This window comes from Megascapheus bottae, chromosome X, assembly GCF_031878675.1.
Source record: "Megascapheus bottae isolate mThoBot1 chromosome X, mThoBot2.hap1, whole genome shotgun sequence".
In the NCBI taxonomy this organism is placed as follows: domain Eukaryota; kingdom Metazoa; phylum Chordata; class Mammalia; order Rodentia; family Geomyidae; genus Megascapheus; species Megascapheus bottae.
In genome coordinates this window covers 73,135,096-73,153,872 of record NC_143547.1, presented here as the reverse complement: position 1 = coordinate 73,153,872, position 18,777 = coordinate 73,135,096, and the positions used below count along the sequence as shown (strand labels likewise).

General features: G+C 38.6%; 1 protein-coding gene across 4 annotated transcripts in view; it reads left to right on the top strand.

Moving 5' to 3' along the window:
- The window catches only part of Acsl4 (acyl-CoA synthetase long chain family member 4), an 85,656-nt gene that overhangs the window by 18,170 nt on the left and 48,709 nt on the right, over positions 1–18,777 (top strand). For 2 of the 4 annotated variants that reach the window (XM_090326774.1, XM_090326776.1), the window contains exon 2: positions 16,426–16,478. The gene's annotated coding sequence lies outside the window, so the exon portion shown is untranslated. Of the gene's footprint in view, positions 1–16,425; positions 16,483–18,777 lie in introns of all 4 variants that reach the window. The other 2 variants (XM_090326775.1, XM_090326777.1) reach the window with 1 other exon arrangement.

Below are 18,777 nucleotides of genomic sequence, written 5' to 3'. Positions count from 1 at the left end.
CACCACTTCTGGCTTTTTTCTATGTATGTGGTACCTAGGAATCAAACCCCAGTCTTCTTGCATACTAAGCAAGTACTCTACCACTAGGCCAAACTCCTGGCCCCTAAATTTTAATATTTTATATAGGACAAAACTGGTACAATGCTCTTAAATATCAATTTTACTTATTTTTCCCTAATATTTTTTGTGGGTCATGGGGCTTGAACTTGGCCTGGGCGCTGTCCCTGAACTCTTCATCTCAAGGCTACCACCCTATCCCCTGGGCCTGCTTGGTATCCCTGAGCTCTTCAGCTCAAGGCTAACAACTCCCTATCCTTGAGCCTAGTCCCAATTCCCATTTCCTAGAGGTTAATTGGAGATAAGAGTCTCAGATCCTTTTTTTTCTCTCACAGATCCTTTTGTGCCTTGCTTTGAACCTTGATCCTCAGATCTCAGCCTCCTGAGTAGCGAGGATTACAGATGTGAGCCACTGTGCCTGGCTTTCCATAATTTTTTTTTTTACCAATCTCTTTCTTTTGTCTTTCAAGATCCAAATATATTGTAAATATTCATTTTATTTATTTTTTATAATTTTTATTGTAATTAATAAAAGGGTTACATGATATTTGCCAGATAGAAGGTGCATTAATTCGCATACATTGATACCCTTTCACATGTCTTGGTACCCATCACCCTCCCCCCCACCCACCACCCACCCCCCGTCTTGGTTTTCCAAAGCCATATAATGAATGATTGTTGTCCTTAATGTACTATGTTATCTCTCATCTCCTTTGTTGTCTCTTGGGTATCTCATATTGTTACAGTATCTCACTTTGTTATCTGATATATTGAATTTATTTGTAATTGGTTATTTGAAATTTGATAGGGAAGGGGGAATACGGATTCATTTTAGAATGTGTATGCAGATATAGTGATAAAAATAAAAACAACAGCTGGGTAATCCTTCTACTCAGAGACAACTGGTATTTTTAGTGTACATCTGTCTATACATTTTTTTCCTATGGGGAATAGAAATCCATTCCATAAAAATAATTTAGATTTCTCCAACAAGTATGTTATACCTAGGCTCCTGTGGCTCACACCTGTCATCCTAACTACTCAGCAGGTAGAGATCTGAGGATCGTGGTTCAAAGCCAGCCTGGGCAGGAAGGGCTGTGAGACACTTACCGCCTATTACAAAAAAAGCCCAAAGTGGCTCTGTGACTAAAGTGCACTAGCCTTGAGCAAAAGTTGCTTAGGGACAGCACTCAGGCCCAGAGTTCAAGCCCAAGGACTGGCAGAAAGAAAAGATATGATACAGAGCATATTTTATATAAATTTTAAACTTGCTGATTTACATATAAATATAGTACAAATTTTTTTTCTTTGATGTACCTCTTCTCCTGTGTACTCTATTTAATGTAGCTTATTCCTTATCCTTAGATGGTTTTTGTTTTATTCACTTATTTATTGTTTTAAGAGGCCAGTTGTGTGGTGTTTTCAAACTCTCCCCTAAACTAGAGAAATAAGGTATTCTCTCATGAGTCCTCATTGATTAATTTATAGATGTTAGGTTTACCTACTTGAAATAGGTGAGTTTTGACATATAATTCGATTTTGACTGTTGATATTCTTATGTGGTTCAAGCTAAAGTTTGAAAGCACTTTCTCATTTCCTCCTACCTTTCTCACATTCATTAAGAATGTCCGCATTTAGAATCGTTAGATGAACCTTGAGATCTTTTGATTACCCAAAACTAGCCAAATTCTCTTTGGAGGAATATGCTTCTGATTCCCTCTGCACTAGAAAAACTTGAGCTTTCAATTTAAGCTGAGAGCCTGGTGGCCATTCTGGTTTCATTTCTGTAGTGGGCAACTAGAGGTACTGCTGCCACCCAGTGGCACTTTCTGGACAAGCTGCTTCTTTTCCCAGTAAGGCACATTCCCTCCTACCCCCATGCTATGGATTCATGCTTTACCTCCCTTTTCTTGTCTCCACTTAGGCCTGAATATCAGTAGCTGATATTCAGGAAGATGAGTAACTTCTGTAATACTCTTATTTGCTGTGATACTCTTATTTTCAGAATAGGGAACATGAAATAGTAAGTAAAACATTGAAGCTGGGCATGGTGGCTCATGCCTGTAATCCTAGCTACTCAGGAGGCTGAGATCTGAGGTTTGTGGTTCAAAGCCAGCCCAGGCTCTAAAGAACCTGAGACTCTTATCTCCAATTAATCACTAGAAAATGGGGAATGGGGCTGTGGCCTTAGGGTTAGGGCTATAGCATTGAACTGAAGATTTCTGGGCCCAGGCCCAGAGTTCAAGCTCCATCACACACACTTAAAAAACACACTGACTACACTGTTGTCCATTAAGTTTTTGAAGTTAAGGAGCTTTATCCACAATATGCCTCATGTATACTTGGTCAGAGTATACTTTTTAAATTTGGTGGAAAGCCTCTGAGTGTGTGAGAAAAGCAGACTCCTATGTCTCAAATGGGAAGAGGTATAAGTTCCTATCTAGTATGAAGTGTAGAACTCCTTTGGCTTCTTTTCTCTGTCATATGACTTACTAATCCATCCCATGCTCATTCAATGACTATTTAGTGAGAACCTACTCGAAAACCTATACTGTACTACATCTCAGGATTATGGTGGTAACCAAGACATACATAAAGCCTAGCAAGCAAACAGAAACCTAGACAAATTTAAGTACAGACCTATAAGGTGCTTTGAAGGCACACAGGGGACACAGTTGACAGAAATACTAGGTCAAAGGAAGCTTTATGTAGGTTTCATCGAAACTGACCTAAGGATACCAGGAAAATGGAAAAGAGGACATTCTTAGTAGTAGGAAAAGTATATGATTAAAAAAAAGAAGGTGAGAGATTAAGGTTGGTGCTTTTGAGAAAGTAAATGATGTTCACAAGATGTAAAGCTGTGAGTTGGACTCTTTGGAGCATCACTATGGTTTCCCAAGTATGTGGTAGTGGTATTTATTACCTCTACTTTATAGTTGTGACAGTTAAGGCTAATGCTTAGTTCTCCCATGTCTAGTAAGAGGCATAGCCAGACACTGGAGCTAGGTTCTTTTGGTTGTACTATATGGACTCCTAACTTATGGGGTATGGTGTTATATAGATTCTTAGGAGCCACCTCCTTGAGTTTTGCTGAAGCACAGAACCTGTTAATCTGTGGTATTTATCTCTAATGGGCTATTTCAACTAAAATAATATATTTCTTAGTAAATGGGGTGTGTGTATATGTATATCTGTATGTATATATGTGTATGTACATGTCTACATACTAGACATACAGACTATTCAAGAAGCTGCTGCATATGGGATATGGAATAGTTTAGAAATATTCATATATGTTTTAATCTTTTATAATTGCCTGGAAATCAAGTACTTCATTTGATAGGCAACACTTAAGGTTGTTCTCCAATATTTTACAGAAAAATCATAGATGGATGCACGCCTAGGGACATCAAATTTGTGTTCTCTGAAGAGTACATAAAAGGACTGGAGGTATGGCTTGATGCCATGAGTTTAAACCCCAGTGCCACCAAAGAAAGCTATTACAAGAAATATTTTCTTATAGTTTATCTGATTTACTCTGTAACTTTAGATATGTGTGTTTTTTGTTGCTGTTGCTTGTTTGATTGAAACAAGGTTTCACTTTGTACCTCACTATGTAGTACAGGCTAGTTTTGAACTCACAATCCTCTTGTTCAATTTAAAGTCAACAGTTAGGGTATTGACCTAGATTTTAGTTGGATTAATGTTTCATTGTACATAAACTACTTAAAGTTACATTATATTAGGTATTACTGAAACACTTGGGGTAGAGAGAGAGAGAAAGTGTGTGTGTGTGTGTGTGTGTGTGTGTATGCATGCATGCATGCGTGCTTGCGCAGGTGTGGGTGTGGTGGGTGTGTGCATGCGTGCATGCTTAGTAGCTGGAACATTTATTTACTTGCCCATTGTAATTGTGGATTCAAACAGGAGATTTTACTTGCAAGTGCTTTTTCAGTAGTGAAGGTAAACACAGCCACACATTCTGGCCTTTTTCTCTGGGGGAGAAGAGTTAGGGTATAACTACAGTCATCATTAGGATTTTTTTTCAGAAGAAATAGGACAGCATGTGTAACTATGGGGGACAGTATTTGGCAAGCTGGAAAATGTGGTCACCATCTTTTTAACTAGCTCCTTTAAGAGATCAAATTTGTGAGTTTAGCTTTGGAAGCTCTGACAGTTCAGCAACAGTCACAGGGCAACTTCCCTTTACTTCCGAGAAAAAAAATCATTTTTAAATAAATAATACTAGTGTACATTGTAGTGCCGTTGTATGTGTGGCAGCTGTGTTCTTTCCTGTGTTTTAGCATTGCAGACTCTGTTGAACTCTGTTGAGGTTATTGTAGGACGCTTTCATAGATGGGTGGGTCTTACAGGAAGTGAGGTTACTTAATACTTTACTGTTGTCCAAAACATTTTGAAATGAGAACTTGGAGGGAGAGAAATGATTCATCCTTTTTGCATCTTACTTCTTCTTGAAGTTAGCTAGTACACATCCCTAATGTTATATCAAAGTTGATTGGAATGTCTGAAACAAGATTATTGTAGGTAGGACGATATCCTTTGAAGTTTGAATATTTGGTCCAAGGGGTCAGCTTGTAACACGATAGGGCCGGCAGAGTTTACTTTGGTACCACTGTGGAAAACAGCATTCTGGTAGAGAACATCACAGATGTTGGAGAGATGATGGCCGTTTGGTCTTTATATTTAATTTGAGTTTTTGCATGTTATCCCTTCTGAGTCACTGTGCCCGACCCTCTGTCCCTTTACTAGTTATCTTTTCACAAGGAAGGCCGTGGGATGCTAAGGAAGCAGGAAACACTGTAGTTAGAATATGAAAAATAAAAGAAATGCCGTTTTATTTAGCTTTTCAATCATTTTACAAGGCCCAAAATGTTTATTAAACGTATTTAAACTAAAAAAATTACCCATAATTCTGCATCTAGAATCTACATTTATTCTGAATTTTAGTCTGGGTAAATTTCAGGAAGTTGATATTTTACTTTAAGTTTTGTGTTAAAGCAGTTCCATTTCATGTGTTGTGTGTTCTTTTTTTTTCATATCCATAACCACAGTGGGGCATCTAGTTGGTAACTTGGTAGTTTTGATCCAATAAACATTCTTATTTTACCAATCTACTTTGGCCATGTGGAGCTGCTCTTTACTTTTCTGTTTGTTATCCATACCATAGTTTAATCAATCCTTTTATGGTGTATGCATCTCTTTCATTATTCCATTATTGTGTATGTATTTCTTTTCATTATTCATAGAAGTAGAAATGAAGCAGCAGGTGATGAAGTATGGCTTATGGACAGATTGCCAAATTGCTTTCTAAGAAATATGTTCCAGTTTCCACCTCTTTCAACACTCTTGAATAGCTTTCTTGTCTGCCTTTGACAGCACTAATTTCTTTATTTTTTAATATATTTTTATTGTAATTAATAGAAGGGTTACATGATATTTTCCAGATAAATGGTGCCTTAATTCCCACACATTGATACCCTTTCACATGTCATGGTCCCCATTTCCCTTCTCCCCTCCCCCACCCCTCATATTGTTTTCCCCCGTTCCCTATCCAATTTCAGATTGTATTTGGTTATCTGAAATTGGATAATTTCTTTATTTTTAACCTGCCCTCATTTTGAGGAAATCCTAATGGATGGCTGTATGTTTAAGGAAATAAAAAATATATTCACAGAGCTGGATGCCAGTGTCTCACACCTGTAACCCTGGCCATTCAGGAGGTTGAGATCTGAGGATCCTGGTTCAAAGCCATCCTTGGCCGACAAATCCATGAGTCTTTTTTCTCTAACTACCCAGTAGCTAGCAGCAGAGCTGTGGTTTGCATGGTAGAGTGCTACCTTGATCACAAAAGCTCAGGGATAGCACAGAGTCCCTAAGTTAAGTTCAAGCCCCAGAACTGGCCCCAAAACATTTACAGCAGAAAAGATATTATATATTATATAAACTGTAAACCTATAAGTAGCTGGTACTACTAGATGCTACGTTGACAAACCATTAAAACAGTTCATGTTTTATCTGAGTCTATTTTTCTACAATATATTTTTCTCTTCTGAAATTATTTATAAAGAATATACAGTTTTGGGGACTGAGGGATTTAGCTCAGCAGAAGTACCCTTTCCTGGCAAGTGCAAAGCCCTGAGTTCAGTCCTCAGCTGTGGGGATAAAAAGAATATATACATTTCTTTACCTAAAATTATTACTGCATAAATGGTTATTGCTCATTAGCTATTTCTGTGTGGATAGTTACAAAGACTCAGGTTTTTTTTTTTCTTTGCCAGTTCTGGGTTTTGAACTCAGGGCCTAGGCACTGTGTTAGAGCTTTTCTCAAGGCTAGTGCTATACCCCTTGAGCCACAGCACCCCTTGCAGCTTTTTCTTTTTCTTTTTTTTTGGGGGGGGGCAGTCCTGACTTGGGCGCAAGGCCTGAGCACTGTCAGTGGGTTTTCTCAAGGCGAGAGCTCTACCACTTGAACCACAGCACAACTTCTGGCCTTTTTCTATGTATATGGTACTTTTTTCTATGTATATGGTACCAAGGAATCAAATTCAGGTCTTCATGCGTGCTAGGCAAGCACTCTACCACTAGGCCAAACTTCCAGCCCATTTGTAGATTTTTCTGTGTATATGGTACCAGGAGTTGAACCCAGGGCTTCATGCATGCTCGGCAAACACTTTTAACTCTAGACCACATTCCCAGCCCCATGTTTTCTGTTTTTTGAAAACAAAGCATAACTTCCTGCTGAAGATGCATAAAATTTGTGGAACATAATGATTGTTATACAATAATATTTTGTCAACAGGATCACTTAAGTAAAAAGCATGTCTTTGAAATATTATTCAGGCCTTTAGTTTTTAGAAATTAAGACTTACCCACGAAGCAACTTTGAAGAGGGAGACTTGATAGGACCAAGCTATTATGCAATCTATTCGTCTACAGTATTTAGAAAACCAGTGTCATCAGATTCTTGAGCCATGAAGTCAGCATTACCACTGTGATAACAATTTTTGCTTGCTGGAAGTTTTCTCCCTAGTGGATGTTTCATAGTATCCAGCTTTATTTTATGTGAACCTCAAAACTATTTGTGTTTGTAAAAGTATTTATTTACTTTTTGTAGTTAAAAATCCCTATTTAAATGCAATTGATTGCCAGGGTATAGTGATGCGTGCCTGTAATCCCAGCTACTAGAGAGATGGAAGGAAGCAGGAGGATTATGAGTTTGAGACAAATTCAGACAAAGGTAATAGTGAATCTCTGTCTCAAAAACAAAAAAAATAAAAAGGACTGGGGATGTAGCTCACATGGTAAAGCACATGCCTAGAGTATGCTATAAATCAATGAATAAATGTAGTTGATATATTGATTGATTGAAAAGAGAATGTGAGAGTGAATTTGCATTTTTCCTTTTTCTCTTTTGATCTCTTTTTTATTTTTTGCCAATCCTTGGCTTGTCCAAGTCTCCCCACCCTGCTCTGCCTCCAGGAATTCAAACACCACCCCCATCTTCTGGGGATGGGATTTCACCTCTGAGATTTTGGAAAGCCCCTTATCTTCAAAGATGCCAAGATGGAAGGGAGGCGGGAGAAAATGAGAGAGGGCAACACTGTTCAAAAAGAAATGTACTCATACCTTGAATTATATAACTGTAACCCCTTTGCATATTACTTTTACAATAAAACTAAAAAAAAAGAAATGTTGACTTAGAAATTGGTTATAAATGGTGCCGGGATTTTGGCCTAGTGGTAGAGTGCTTGCCTAGCATGCACGAAGACCTGGGCTCCATTGCTTGGTACCATATACATAGAAAAAAGCAGGAAGTGGTGCTGAGGCTTAAGTGGTAGAGCTCTAGCCTTGAGAAAGTCCAAGGACAGTGCTCAGGCCCTGAGCTCTAGCCTAGGACTGGCAAAAAGATTTGGTTATAAACAAATGAAGTGAAAGATGATGTTAATTGTCAGGGGAGAATAATGACTCAACTAGCTATATTCTAAGTGTTTGCTTCTATTACTTACTCCATGAAATGTTTGACGCTATTTACCAGCAAAAGTGGAACAGAGACATCCTAAGACATGGTCCTTTTCTTGACTGAACTTACAGACTTAAATGACTTTTGTTATTCATAGAGGGTACTAAAATATATTTTAAGAACCATGAAAACAGAGCTGTGTTTTGAAAGTTATATATTTTAATAAAGATATCTCAGAAGGCATTATGCTTTTGACCAAAACTCTAGATGGCAAGAAGAACATGAATAAAGTGTTAAAAAAAAAAGAACATTGGAAATAAATGACAGTTTTTGTTGTATGTGTGTGTTGTTCCTGGGGCTTGAACTTGGGGCCTGGGCATTGTCCCCTGAGCTGTTTGCTCAAGGCTAACATTCTACCACTTGAGCTACAGTTCCATGTCCTGCTTTTTCATGGTTAATTGGACATAAGAGTCTCACTTCCTCTCCAGACTGGCTTTGAACTATGATCCTCAGGTCTCAACCCCCTGAGAAGCTAAAATTTCAGTTGTGAGCCACCAGTACCCAGCCATATGAATTTATTTTTTGTCGGTCATGGGGCTTGAACTCTCGGACTGAGCACTGACCCTGAGCTTTTCAGCTGAAGGCTAGTACTCTTACCACTTGAGCCATAGCATCACATTCCCAGCCATATGGATTTTTTAAATATATTTTTATTGTAATTAATAGAAGGGTTACATTATATTCACCAGACAGAAGGTGCATTACTTCACATACATTGATACCCTTTCTGATGTCTTGGTCCCCATTTTCCTCTCCCTACCCCCGCCCCTCATCTTGTTTTCCTCCCTTCCCTATCTGACTTCAAATAACCAAATATGCATATATACAATATATCAGATAACCATGTGAAATACTGTAACAATATGAGATAACCAAGGACAGCAAAAGAGATGAGAGATTACATGGTGCATTAAGGACAACAATCATTCATTATAGCCATATGAATTTTTAAGATAACAAATGGGGTGACAAAGAAGGATCCAGCTTTAGTTTTCTGCAGGTGCTTAACCAGTTCTGCCAGCACCACTTGTTGAAGAGGCTGTCTTTCTTCCATTCTATTTTTTTGGCTCCCTTGTCAAAGATTAGGTGGCCATAGGTCTGTGGTTTAATATCTGGGTCTTCAGTTCTATTCTACTGGTCTTTAGGCCTGTTCTTGTGCCAGTACCAAGCTGTTTTGATAATTATAGCTCTGTAATAGAGTCTAAAGTTTGGTATTGAAATTCCTCCTGTGCTGTTCTTTCTGCTAAGAAGTGTTTTTGCTATGCGGGGTCTTTTATTATTCCATATGAAATTTTGGATTGCCTCTTCTATTTCTTTAAAGAATGACATTGGGATATTGATGGGTATTGCGTTGAATTTGTAGATAGAAAGATCATATTAAGTGAAGTAAGCCAGACTCAAAGGAACTTAGACTCAATGTTTTCCCTCATTTGTCATAATCAGTAGAAACCTTGGGTTCTCCTAGCAGAGATTTCCAATAGAGCAAAACCTTGATACAAAAGTCCATATAGTAGGACGCTAAATGAAAGGATCTCTAGGATATAGAAACATAAGCCATATAATGAATGATTGTTGTCCTTAATGTACTATGTTATCTCTCATCTCTTTTGCTGTCCCTTGGTTATCTCATATTGTTACAGTATCTCACTTTGTTACCTGATATATCAGATATATTTGTATTTGATTATTTGAAATTGGATAGGGAATGGGGAAAAACAAGATGAGGGGTGAGGGGGAGGGGGAGGGAAATGGAGACCAAGACATGTGAAAGGGTATCAATGTATGTGAATTAATGCACCGTCTATCTGGCAAATATCATGTAACCCTTCTATTAATTACAATAAAAATATATGAAAAAAAAGATAACAAACGGTTTCTTTGTGGATAGGGCATATGTCGATGTTTTTGCCTATGGGATAATACAATTATTTTGTAGCAAAATATTCAGTGCTGCCAATGAGGATATAAATGGGTATAGCCTTTCAAAATATGAAATAATTTTGTCGTGTATGTTAGGAAATGCGTCTACTATCTCCATCTTTCTACCCAGGCCTCAAAAAAGTTTGGAAGCCAGGGGCCAGTGGCTCACGCCTGTAATCCTAGCTACCTAAGTCGCTAAGATCTGAGGATCACCGTTCAAAGCCAACTCAAAGCCAACCTTGGAACCATATTCCATGAGACTCTTATCTCCAATTAATCAACAGAAAATTGGAAATAGCATGCTGTGGCTTAGAGTGGTAGAGGGCAAGCATTGAGCTGAGAAGAGCTCAGGAACAGTACCTGGGCCAGAGTTCAAGACCCACAACCAACCAAAAATAAAAAATAAATCTATTTTTGGCCTGCTAGTCACACTTTGAGGGAATAATTTTTATCATCTTGAAGTAGAATTATAACCCAGAAGCTATGGAGGACATTATTTTACTATCAAAAATTTAAACAGCAACATTTGTGAAAAAGAAAACATACCTTAAATGAAAATGAAAGCAGTACTGGGAAAATACAGTATTTCGGACAGATAGCTTATTTTCTTAATATATAATGAACGCTCAATAAGTCAATGAAACAGTGAATGATAAGTGATAAAATGGGCAAATGACTTGAATAAGTCCTTAATAGAAGAGACTCATAATCATGGAATTTTCTCATATGTTCTTCATTTTAACATGAAAATGTAAAATACCAACTTTGGCACATTTTAAACCTTACATCAAGTATTGGAGGGGTAATAGGGAAATGGCATTCGCATAACTGCTAGGGAAAATATGAAATGTTGCATCCTTTTTCAGGGGTTATGCTTGGTTTTAGACTAAGTTTTAATCAATTTTAGACTTTTACAAAAGGTAAAAATAATATACCCTTTCCTTTTCACCAGACTTTCCCTAATGTTGGTGCCTTACATAGCACAGTTGTCAGCACCATTAATAATGGTACAATATTGGTAAAATTGGTAAATAGACTTTGTTCAAGTCCTACCAGAGTTTCTGCTGATTTCCTTTTTGTGTTCTACTGTAGAGTTCAGAATCCACCAATGCATCTGAGTTCTGCCTCCTTCCATTCCTCTCCTCTGACTTAGGTCGGTTCTTCAGCCTCTCTTTCAACATTGATCATTTTGTAGAGATTGGTTTTTGTGTTTTGTTTTTGTCGTACTGTTGATCTAACTCAGGGCCTTCTGAGTATTTGGCAATCTCTCTGCCACAGTTACAGGTCTATCTCTAGCCTTCGACAATTTTGAAGAGTACTAGTCAGTTTTCTCCCTCTCTCCTTCTTTCCTCCTTTTCTTTTTTTTGGCCTGTCCTAGGGCATGAACTTCTGGCTTGGGCACTGTCTCTGAGCCTTCTCAAGGCTAGTACTCTACCAATTGAGCCACAGTACTACTTCCAGCTTTTTTCTGTTTAAGTGGTGCTGAGGAATCCAGCCCAGGGCTTAGTGAATGCTAGGCAAGCACTCTACCATTCGGACATACTCCCTGTCCCCAGTCAATTAATTAGTAGGATGTTTCAAGTTTGAATGCAATCTTGTATCTTTTGCAATTACGTTAAGGTTATGCCATTTGGGTAAAATTATCCCGGAAATGGTATGTCCTTCTGGATGCATCATATCAGGAGATGTGTAATGATGTGTCCTAGTACCTCTGATGATACGCTTAGTCACTTGATGTAGGTGGCGTTAGTCAGCTTTGACCACTGCAAATGATTGTTTTCCCTTTCTAGAAATTCCGTGGAAATAATGTTGGGCTCTTCTCAGTGTATCATGTTCCAGTTTACATGATGCTGGCTTTTATCTTTCTTTCCTCCCTCCCTCCTTCCTTCCTTCCTTCCTTCCTTCCTTCCTTCCTTCCTTCCTTTCTTTCTTTTTTTCTTTTTCCGTATATATTTTATTGTAATTAACAGAAGGGTTACATTATATTCACCAGATAGAAGGTACATTACTTCACATACATTGATACCCTTTCTCATGTCTTGGTCCCCATTTCCCTCCCCCTCTTTCTCCCTTCCCTTCCCTTCCCTTCCCTTCCCTTCCCTTTCCTTTCCTTTCCTTTCCTTTCCTTTCCTTTCCCTTCCCTTCCCTCCTTCCTTCCCCCTCTCTTTCTCTTTCTCTTTCTCATTCCCTCCTTCCCTCCCCCTTCTCTTTCTCTTTCTCTTTCCCTCTTTCCTTTCCCTTCTCTTTCCTTTTCCTTTCCTTTCCCTTTCCTTCGTTCCTTCTCTTTCTCTCTCTTTCTTTCTGTTTCTTTCATTCTTTCGTTCTCTCCCTTTCTCTCCTTCCTTCCTTCCTTCCTTCCTTCCTTCCTTCCTTCCTTCCTTCCTTCCTTCCTTCCTTCCTTCCTTCCTTCCTTCCTTCCTTCCTTCCTTCCTTCCTTCCTGGACTTGAACTTGGCCTGGCCAGTGTCCCTGAGCTCTTTAGCTCAAGGCTGCCGCCCTACCAAGCCCCACTTCCTGTTTTCTACAGGTTAATATTTTCTAGAGATTAATTAGAGATAAAGAGTCTCAGGTCCATTTGTGCCCGGGATGGCTTTGAACTTTGATCCTCACATCTCAGCCTTCTGAGTAGCTAGGATTACAAGCATGAGCCACTGTGCCTGGCTTGCTGGTGTACTTTCTAACTGCGCATGGTAGCTTCCATTACCCGGTTCTGGAGATAACAGCTATATTATAAAGAAGTAATGTATTCCCTTTGTAATAAAGAAATTTTGAGACTTTAACTTCATATTTTATCCATATAAATTTAGAAAGATAGTTGGAGACATCAGTTTTCAACTTTGAAATGTTACCTATCAGTGTTAGAATTCATGGATATTTTTTCCTATGAAAATCGAATGGACATTTTCTATTTCCCTTTTTCTTTCTAGATTAGGCTTTCTCTTTCAGGAAAGTTTGTCCTCTCTGCCTCATTTGTTTATCTCATCTTTTATTAGTCTTAGTGTGGATTCATGGGTAGTACTGTCTTTATGATAGAATCTATCATTATTTTGTTGCTCAAACTGTAACATCATTAGGGTTGGCCCCAACCATTTCCTTTACTTTTTGGCTGAAGACAACATCAGGCTCATTGAATTTTCCTGCTCTGATCCTGTAATTAACTCTACAGTTTTGGTTCCTTTAATTGGAACCCAAAATCTGGGTGCCTGGTTATGCTCATTGTAGTGATAATTGGTGTCACTTACTGCTCATATCTGAAAGGCAGTTTTTTCTTTTGTCTGTCCTGGAGTTTGAGCTCAGGGCTTCGGTTCACTGTTCCTAAGCCTTTTTTTTTTTTTCTCGAGGCTGGTGTTCTGCCGGAGTTGTGTATGACTCAAGTGGTAGAGCACCCACCTGACATGCATAAGGCCCTGGGTTCGAACCCCAGTACTGGCACAAAAAAATAAGTGAGAAGGCCGGAGTTTTGGCTACTTCTGGCTTTTGTTGATTAATTGGAGATAAGCTAGGGTTACAGGTATGAGACAGTAGCATTTTGCTAGGAATTTTTTTCCAAAAGGACTTGGCAGAATTTACTTTTAGATTTGAACATTGTGTACTAATGAGTTTCTTACTATTTTCCACTCTTCTGAACATCCTATTTCAAACATATTAGGATTGGACTTGAGCCATAAGTTCAGGAGGATGATTCATCATCCTTAAAACATTTCCAACACAGATACTATTGCAACTTTAGTATTGACTTTACTTCTGGGGGAATGTTTTCAAAGTATTGGTTAATAGACTAATTTATTTACAGAGAAGTCCCAAAGCAAACATATTAGTGGTTTGTTTTTCAGAATGTCTCCAAATATAATGGTTATTTGAAGTTAAGCAACATTCGCTGGTATTTGTGACATGTTTTGCTTTTTTTTTTTTAAATTGTGGACTTTGGTTTAAGCTTCCTAGCATTTAGTGAGCTGGGTTTTCTCAAAGTGATCTTCTTCAATAGTTGTAAGATAAAAAAACCTCTAATGATATATTATTTCCTGCCCTATTATATATGCCAGTGTTTTAAAAATGGGCTAAGACATTTCAGCATGCTTATGTTATTGTTATGAAATACCTGTATATTCATTCATAAATTTGAAAATGTTTTTATATAAATTTAATCGAAATTATGCATTCAGTGTATTTTAGTAGAATGACTTTAGAGGACATTACTGTATTGAAGTGGGGAAGAGCGAAAGAAGGGAGTCCAGGGTCAGTTGGACTTTATTTTATTTTATTTTATTGTCAGGGTGGTGTACAGAGGGGTTGCACAGTTACATTCATCCTGGCCCCTTTGACTTTGTTTTTATTCTTTTTTGGTTGGTCCTGGGACTTGAGCTCTGGGCCTGGGCATTGTCCCTGAGCTCTTCAGCTCAAGGCTATCACCCTACCCCTGGAGGAACAGCACCACTTCTTGTTTGCTAGTGGTTAATTGGAGGTAAGAGTCTATTGGACTTTGTGCCTGGGCTGACTTTGAGCCCTGATCCTCAGATCTCAGCCTCTTGAGTAGCTAGGATTAAAGGTGTGAGCCATCACGCCTAGCTTCATGTATCTCTTTTTTTAATTCACCTATGGAAGTTGCTTCTCCTTCTCACTTGGTTTGCTGTATGAGACTACAGAGAAGTACAAGGTGGAAGCTTATATACCTGTCAAGCGGAGGCAGTTTTCTGACCCTTGATCCCTCCTCTACAGTTTCTTCATCTCACATATCAAGAGCCAAATATTGACTATTCTTTGCAAATATTTGTTTATGGGATTACTTTATAAATTAAGAAAACTAGTAGATGGATTTAAATATTCCTTTCTTAATCCTCCTGTTACCTATAGGCCTGTAAGTGATCTATAGAAGAAAGTTTTGCCATTTTTTGGTTTGTCAGAATTATCTGTGGCAAATACAAATTTTTAATATAGAACTGTGAAGTCTTTCACCATTCTTTTCGGTATTTACTTTGTAAACTCTGAACTTTGATGTGGCTCATGTGGTAGACGCTAGCCTTAAAAAGCCCAATGACAGCGCTCAGACCCTGAACTCAAGCCCCACGACTGGCAAAAAAAACATATTTATATAAGGTTTCTCTTCATATTAATATGAAATGGGAGAAAAAATATTTTAAATAGCTTTACTTTTGTTTATAAATAGAAGTCTTAATCATCTGTGTTTAGTCTCTTACTGATTTTATCTCTGCCACTCTCTTCCCCCAAATAGATTAAGGATATTAATTTGAAGTTTGAAAGTAGTCTGTGAAATAGAACAAAAGGCACCATCACTTAGTGATTGATCTGGATACAAGTTATTCTCTGTACTCTTCTAAAGATAACAAAGGAGAAAATTAATGATTCCAGTTAGTATCAGCACCAGCCCTGTAGTGTGGGGATTACAGTCGTGTGAATGTTGAATTGTAGATATGCAATATAAAATAAGTGTTCTGAGTGTTTAGAATTAGTGTTTTAAACATTAAGATGCTACATGCTTTTCTCCTTCTTTGTCCAGGGAGGTTAGTCCTCAACCATAAATTGATGTTTAACAGCCATCTATTTATGAGTTGAGGAGAGTTATACTTATTTAGACCAGTACTGCAACAAACCTTGCCCAGTTTAAAGGGACATTTTTTTTTTGTGCTAGTGCTCTACCACTTTTGAGCCACAATACAATTTCTGGCTTGGGTAGTTAGAGTTAATAGTCTTAAGGACCTTTCTGCCAGGACTGGCTTTGAACCATTATTCTCAGATCTTATCCTCCTGAGTAGCTAAAATTGCTAATGTGAGCCACTGATGCCAAGCTAAAGAGGAGTATTTTGTTGGTGGATTTTGATAGGAAAAAATAGCCAGATGACTGCAGACATTTGAAAGTGGGGATGCCTTTCTTGGTAGATCAACTAACTAGTTTGGTATGCTTAGGTGTTTAAAGTGTTTCCAAACTTGTTATGGTCCTGACTACAGGGGAATCAATATATTGCTGCTTTCTTGTATAATTAGACTACTGTCTCTTGGAGTCAGACTCACTTAACTTACTGGAGATCCTCATAGCACTACCATTGTTTTTTTTTTTTGCCAGTCTGGGACTTGAACTCAAGGCCTGGGCACTGCCCTTGGGCACTTTTTGCTCAAGGCTAGCGGTTGTCCACTTGAGCCCCAGTGCCACTTCTAGCTTTTTCTGTGTACGTGGTATTGAGGACTTCATGTATGCTAGGTGAGCACTCTGTCACTGGGCTACACTCCCAGCCCATGCACTAATACTCCTAAGCATTCATCTTCACTAGCCCTTCTTTTGCCCTTGGTGCCTAGTCTAACCTGAGCTAGAGACATAGGAAGATGAAATCCTTGACCTTTTTTCAGAGGCTCATTTCTCATGACACTGTACTCATATGTTTTCTCTTACTACAGATTGAAACCACAGAAGAATTACCTTGTTCTTTTAAAAGGAAAAGAGGATATTTGTAAGTATGTACCCTTTAGACATTCTAAATTTGTAATTATCTTGACATCTTGACAAAGTTAAGGAACTATATACTAACTGACATCTGGGAATTTTCTATAGTGAAAAACACTGCCAATATTTATGATGATGTTAAATAGGTAAATTTTGGAAAAGTAAAATGGAAAAACATGTTTTACCCTATGTAACTTCTAAAATGTAAATCATTAGCTACCCATTATAAAAAGGCAAATGGGAATTAATTTCATAATTCTTTTTGAGTCATAATAAAAGATAGAGTTACATATAGGAATTCCAGATCTCACTACCATAGTAAATTAGCTCTATGTCTTTGATAAACTACTTAATACCCCACTGCCTCAGTTCCCTCCTCTGTAAAATGGGCTTGACATACAACTATTATTGAATCGTTGTATCTCTAACATTTTATGTTTGCCTCAGTAAGTTCCAGCTTATTCTAGTGCAGCAACTATACCTCATACTACTCAGGAGTGAGGAACCATTTTTCTACCAAGGGCCTTTTAGTATTATTTTCCAGCCATACAAATTTATTAGTACAGGCACTTAAACTTCCAACTGGCAGTAATTAGGATATATTTCTGATTCATCATGTGCCAAGTAATTTTGTTGTGGGTCATGAGGCTTGAACTTGGCCGAGGCGCTGTTCCTGAGCTCTTCAGCTCAAGGCTAGCACCTTACCCTTGAGCCAAGCCCTACTTCCCATTTTCTAGTGATTTAAGAGTCTCAGGTTCTTTTGTGTCTAGGCTGGCTTTGAACCATGACCCGCAGATCTCAGCCTCCTGAGTATCTAGGATTGCAGGCAGAAGCCACCACGCCTGGTTGTGCCAAATAATTTTGAGAGCCTTGTACAATCCATAGCCGTATATGTTCCACAATCTTACTTAAAAAAAAAAAAACACCATTGGGCCAGGCGTTTGGCCTAGTGGTAGAGTGCTTGCCTAGCACACACGAATGCCCGGGTTCGATTCCTTGGTACCACATACATAGAAAAAAGCCGGAAGTGGTGCTGAGGCTCAAGTGGTAGAGTGCTAGCCTTGAGAAAGTCCAAGGACTCAGACCCTGAGTCCAAGCCCAAAACTTGCAAGGAAAAAAAAAAACAAGGCTAGGGCTCTAACACTTGAGCCACAGTGCCACTTCCAGTTTTCTGCTGGTTAATTGGTTATAAGGGTCTCTAGGGCTTTAGTGTCCAGGCTAGCTTTGAACTGTGATCCTCAGATCTCAGAATGCTGAGTAGCTAAGATTACCGGCCTGAGCCACCAGTCCAGTGTCCGGTTGCTGATGTGTGGGGTTTTTTTTGCCAGTCCTGGGCTTGAACTCAGGGCATGAGCACTGTCCTTGGACTTTCTCAAGGCTAGAGCTCTACCACTTGAGCCACAGCACCACTTTCAGCTTTTTTCTATGTATGTGGTACTGAGGAATTGAACCCAGGTCTTTGTGCATGCTAGGCAGGCACTCTACCACTAGGCCAAACACATGCACTTTTATAAAATGATGGTGAGGGTAAATAAGGCTTTTAAAAAGTTGATACCTATCCAAGCAAGTGACAGCTCTGCAATTTCCACTTGGAATAATGTAAAACATTTTAAGTAATTGTTTGCATCTTAAAATTGGAATCCAACTTTATTTTACAGACAAGAAAATAGACATTGAGGAACTATTTAATTTGTTCCAGACCTGACAGCCCAGCAGCTTAGTTGCTCCATCTCTAGTATTTCTGGTCTTTTGAGAATTGCTCTCATTATATTAGATTATGAACAGGAGGTCTAGTAGTTCTTATGGGCTAATAACTAATTTGGATTTCAATTATATATAAATTCCAAGAGGCTAGGGAAAGTTTCTCATGCCTATAATCCTAGCTACTTGAAGGTTGAAGGTTGAAAGGATTGTGGCTGGAGATCAGCGCAGGTAAAAGATTTGAGAGATTCCATCACAGGCATTAAGCTTGGCACAGTGATTCTTATGACTATCTCTGAAAATTGTGTTGATATTCTGCCCGCACCTGTCCGTTGATGCTGCCTTTATTCCTGCTTGGAGCAGCCCAGAAAGTCTATTCCCCAATAAAGCTTTGAGCCACTCACCTCTCATTTCTTACAAGTCTTGTTATCCTGAGCTACCCCAGGCAAAATTGTGAGACCTTTAAAATAAAACTAAAGCAAGATATACTGGGGTCATGGCTTAAGTGGTAGAGCAACTGCCTAGCAAGCAAGAGGCCCTGGATTCAAGCTCCAGACTTATGTAGGGTGAGGAGCATAGCCTAGCAGTGGAGTGCTCACCTAGCA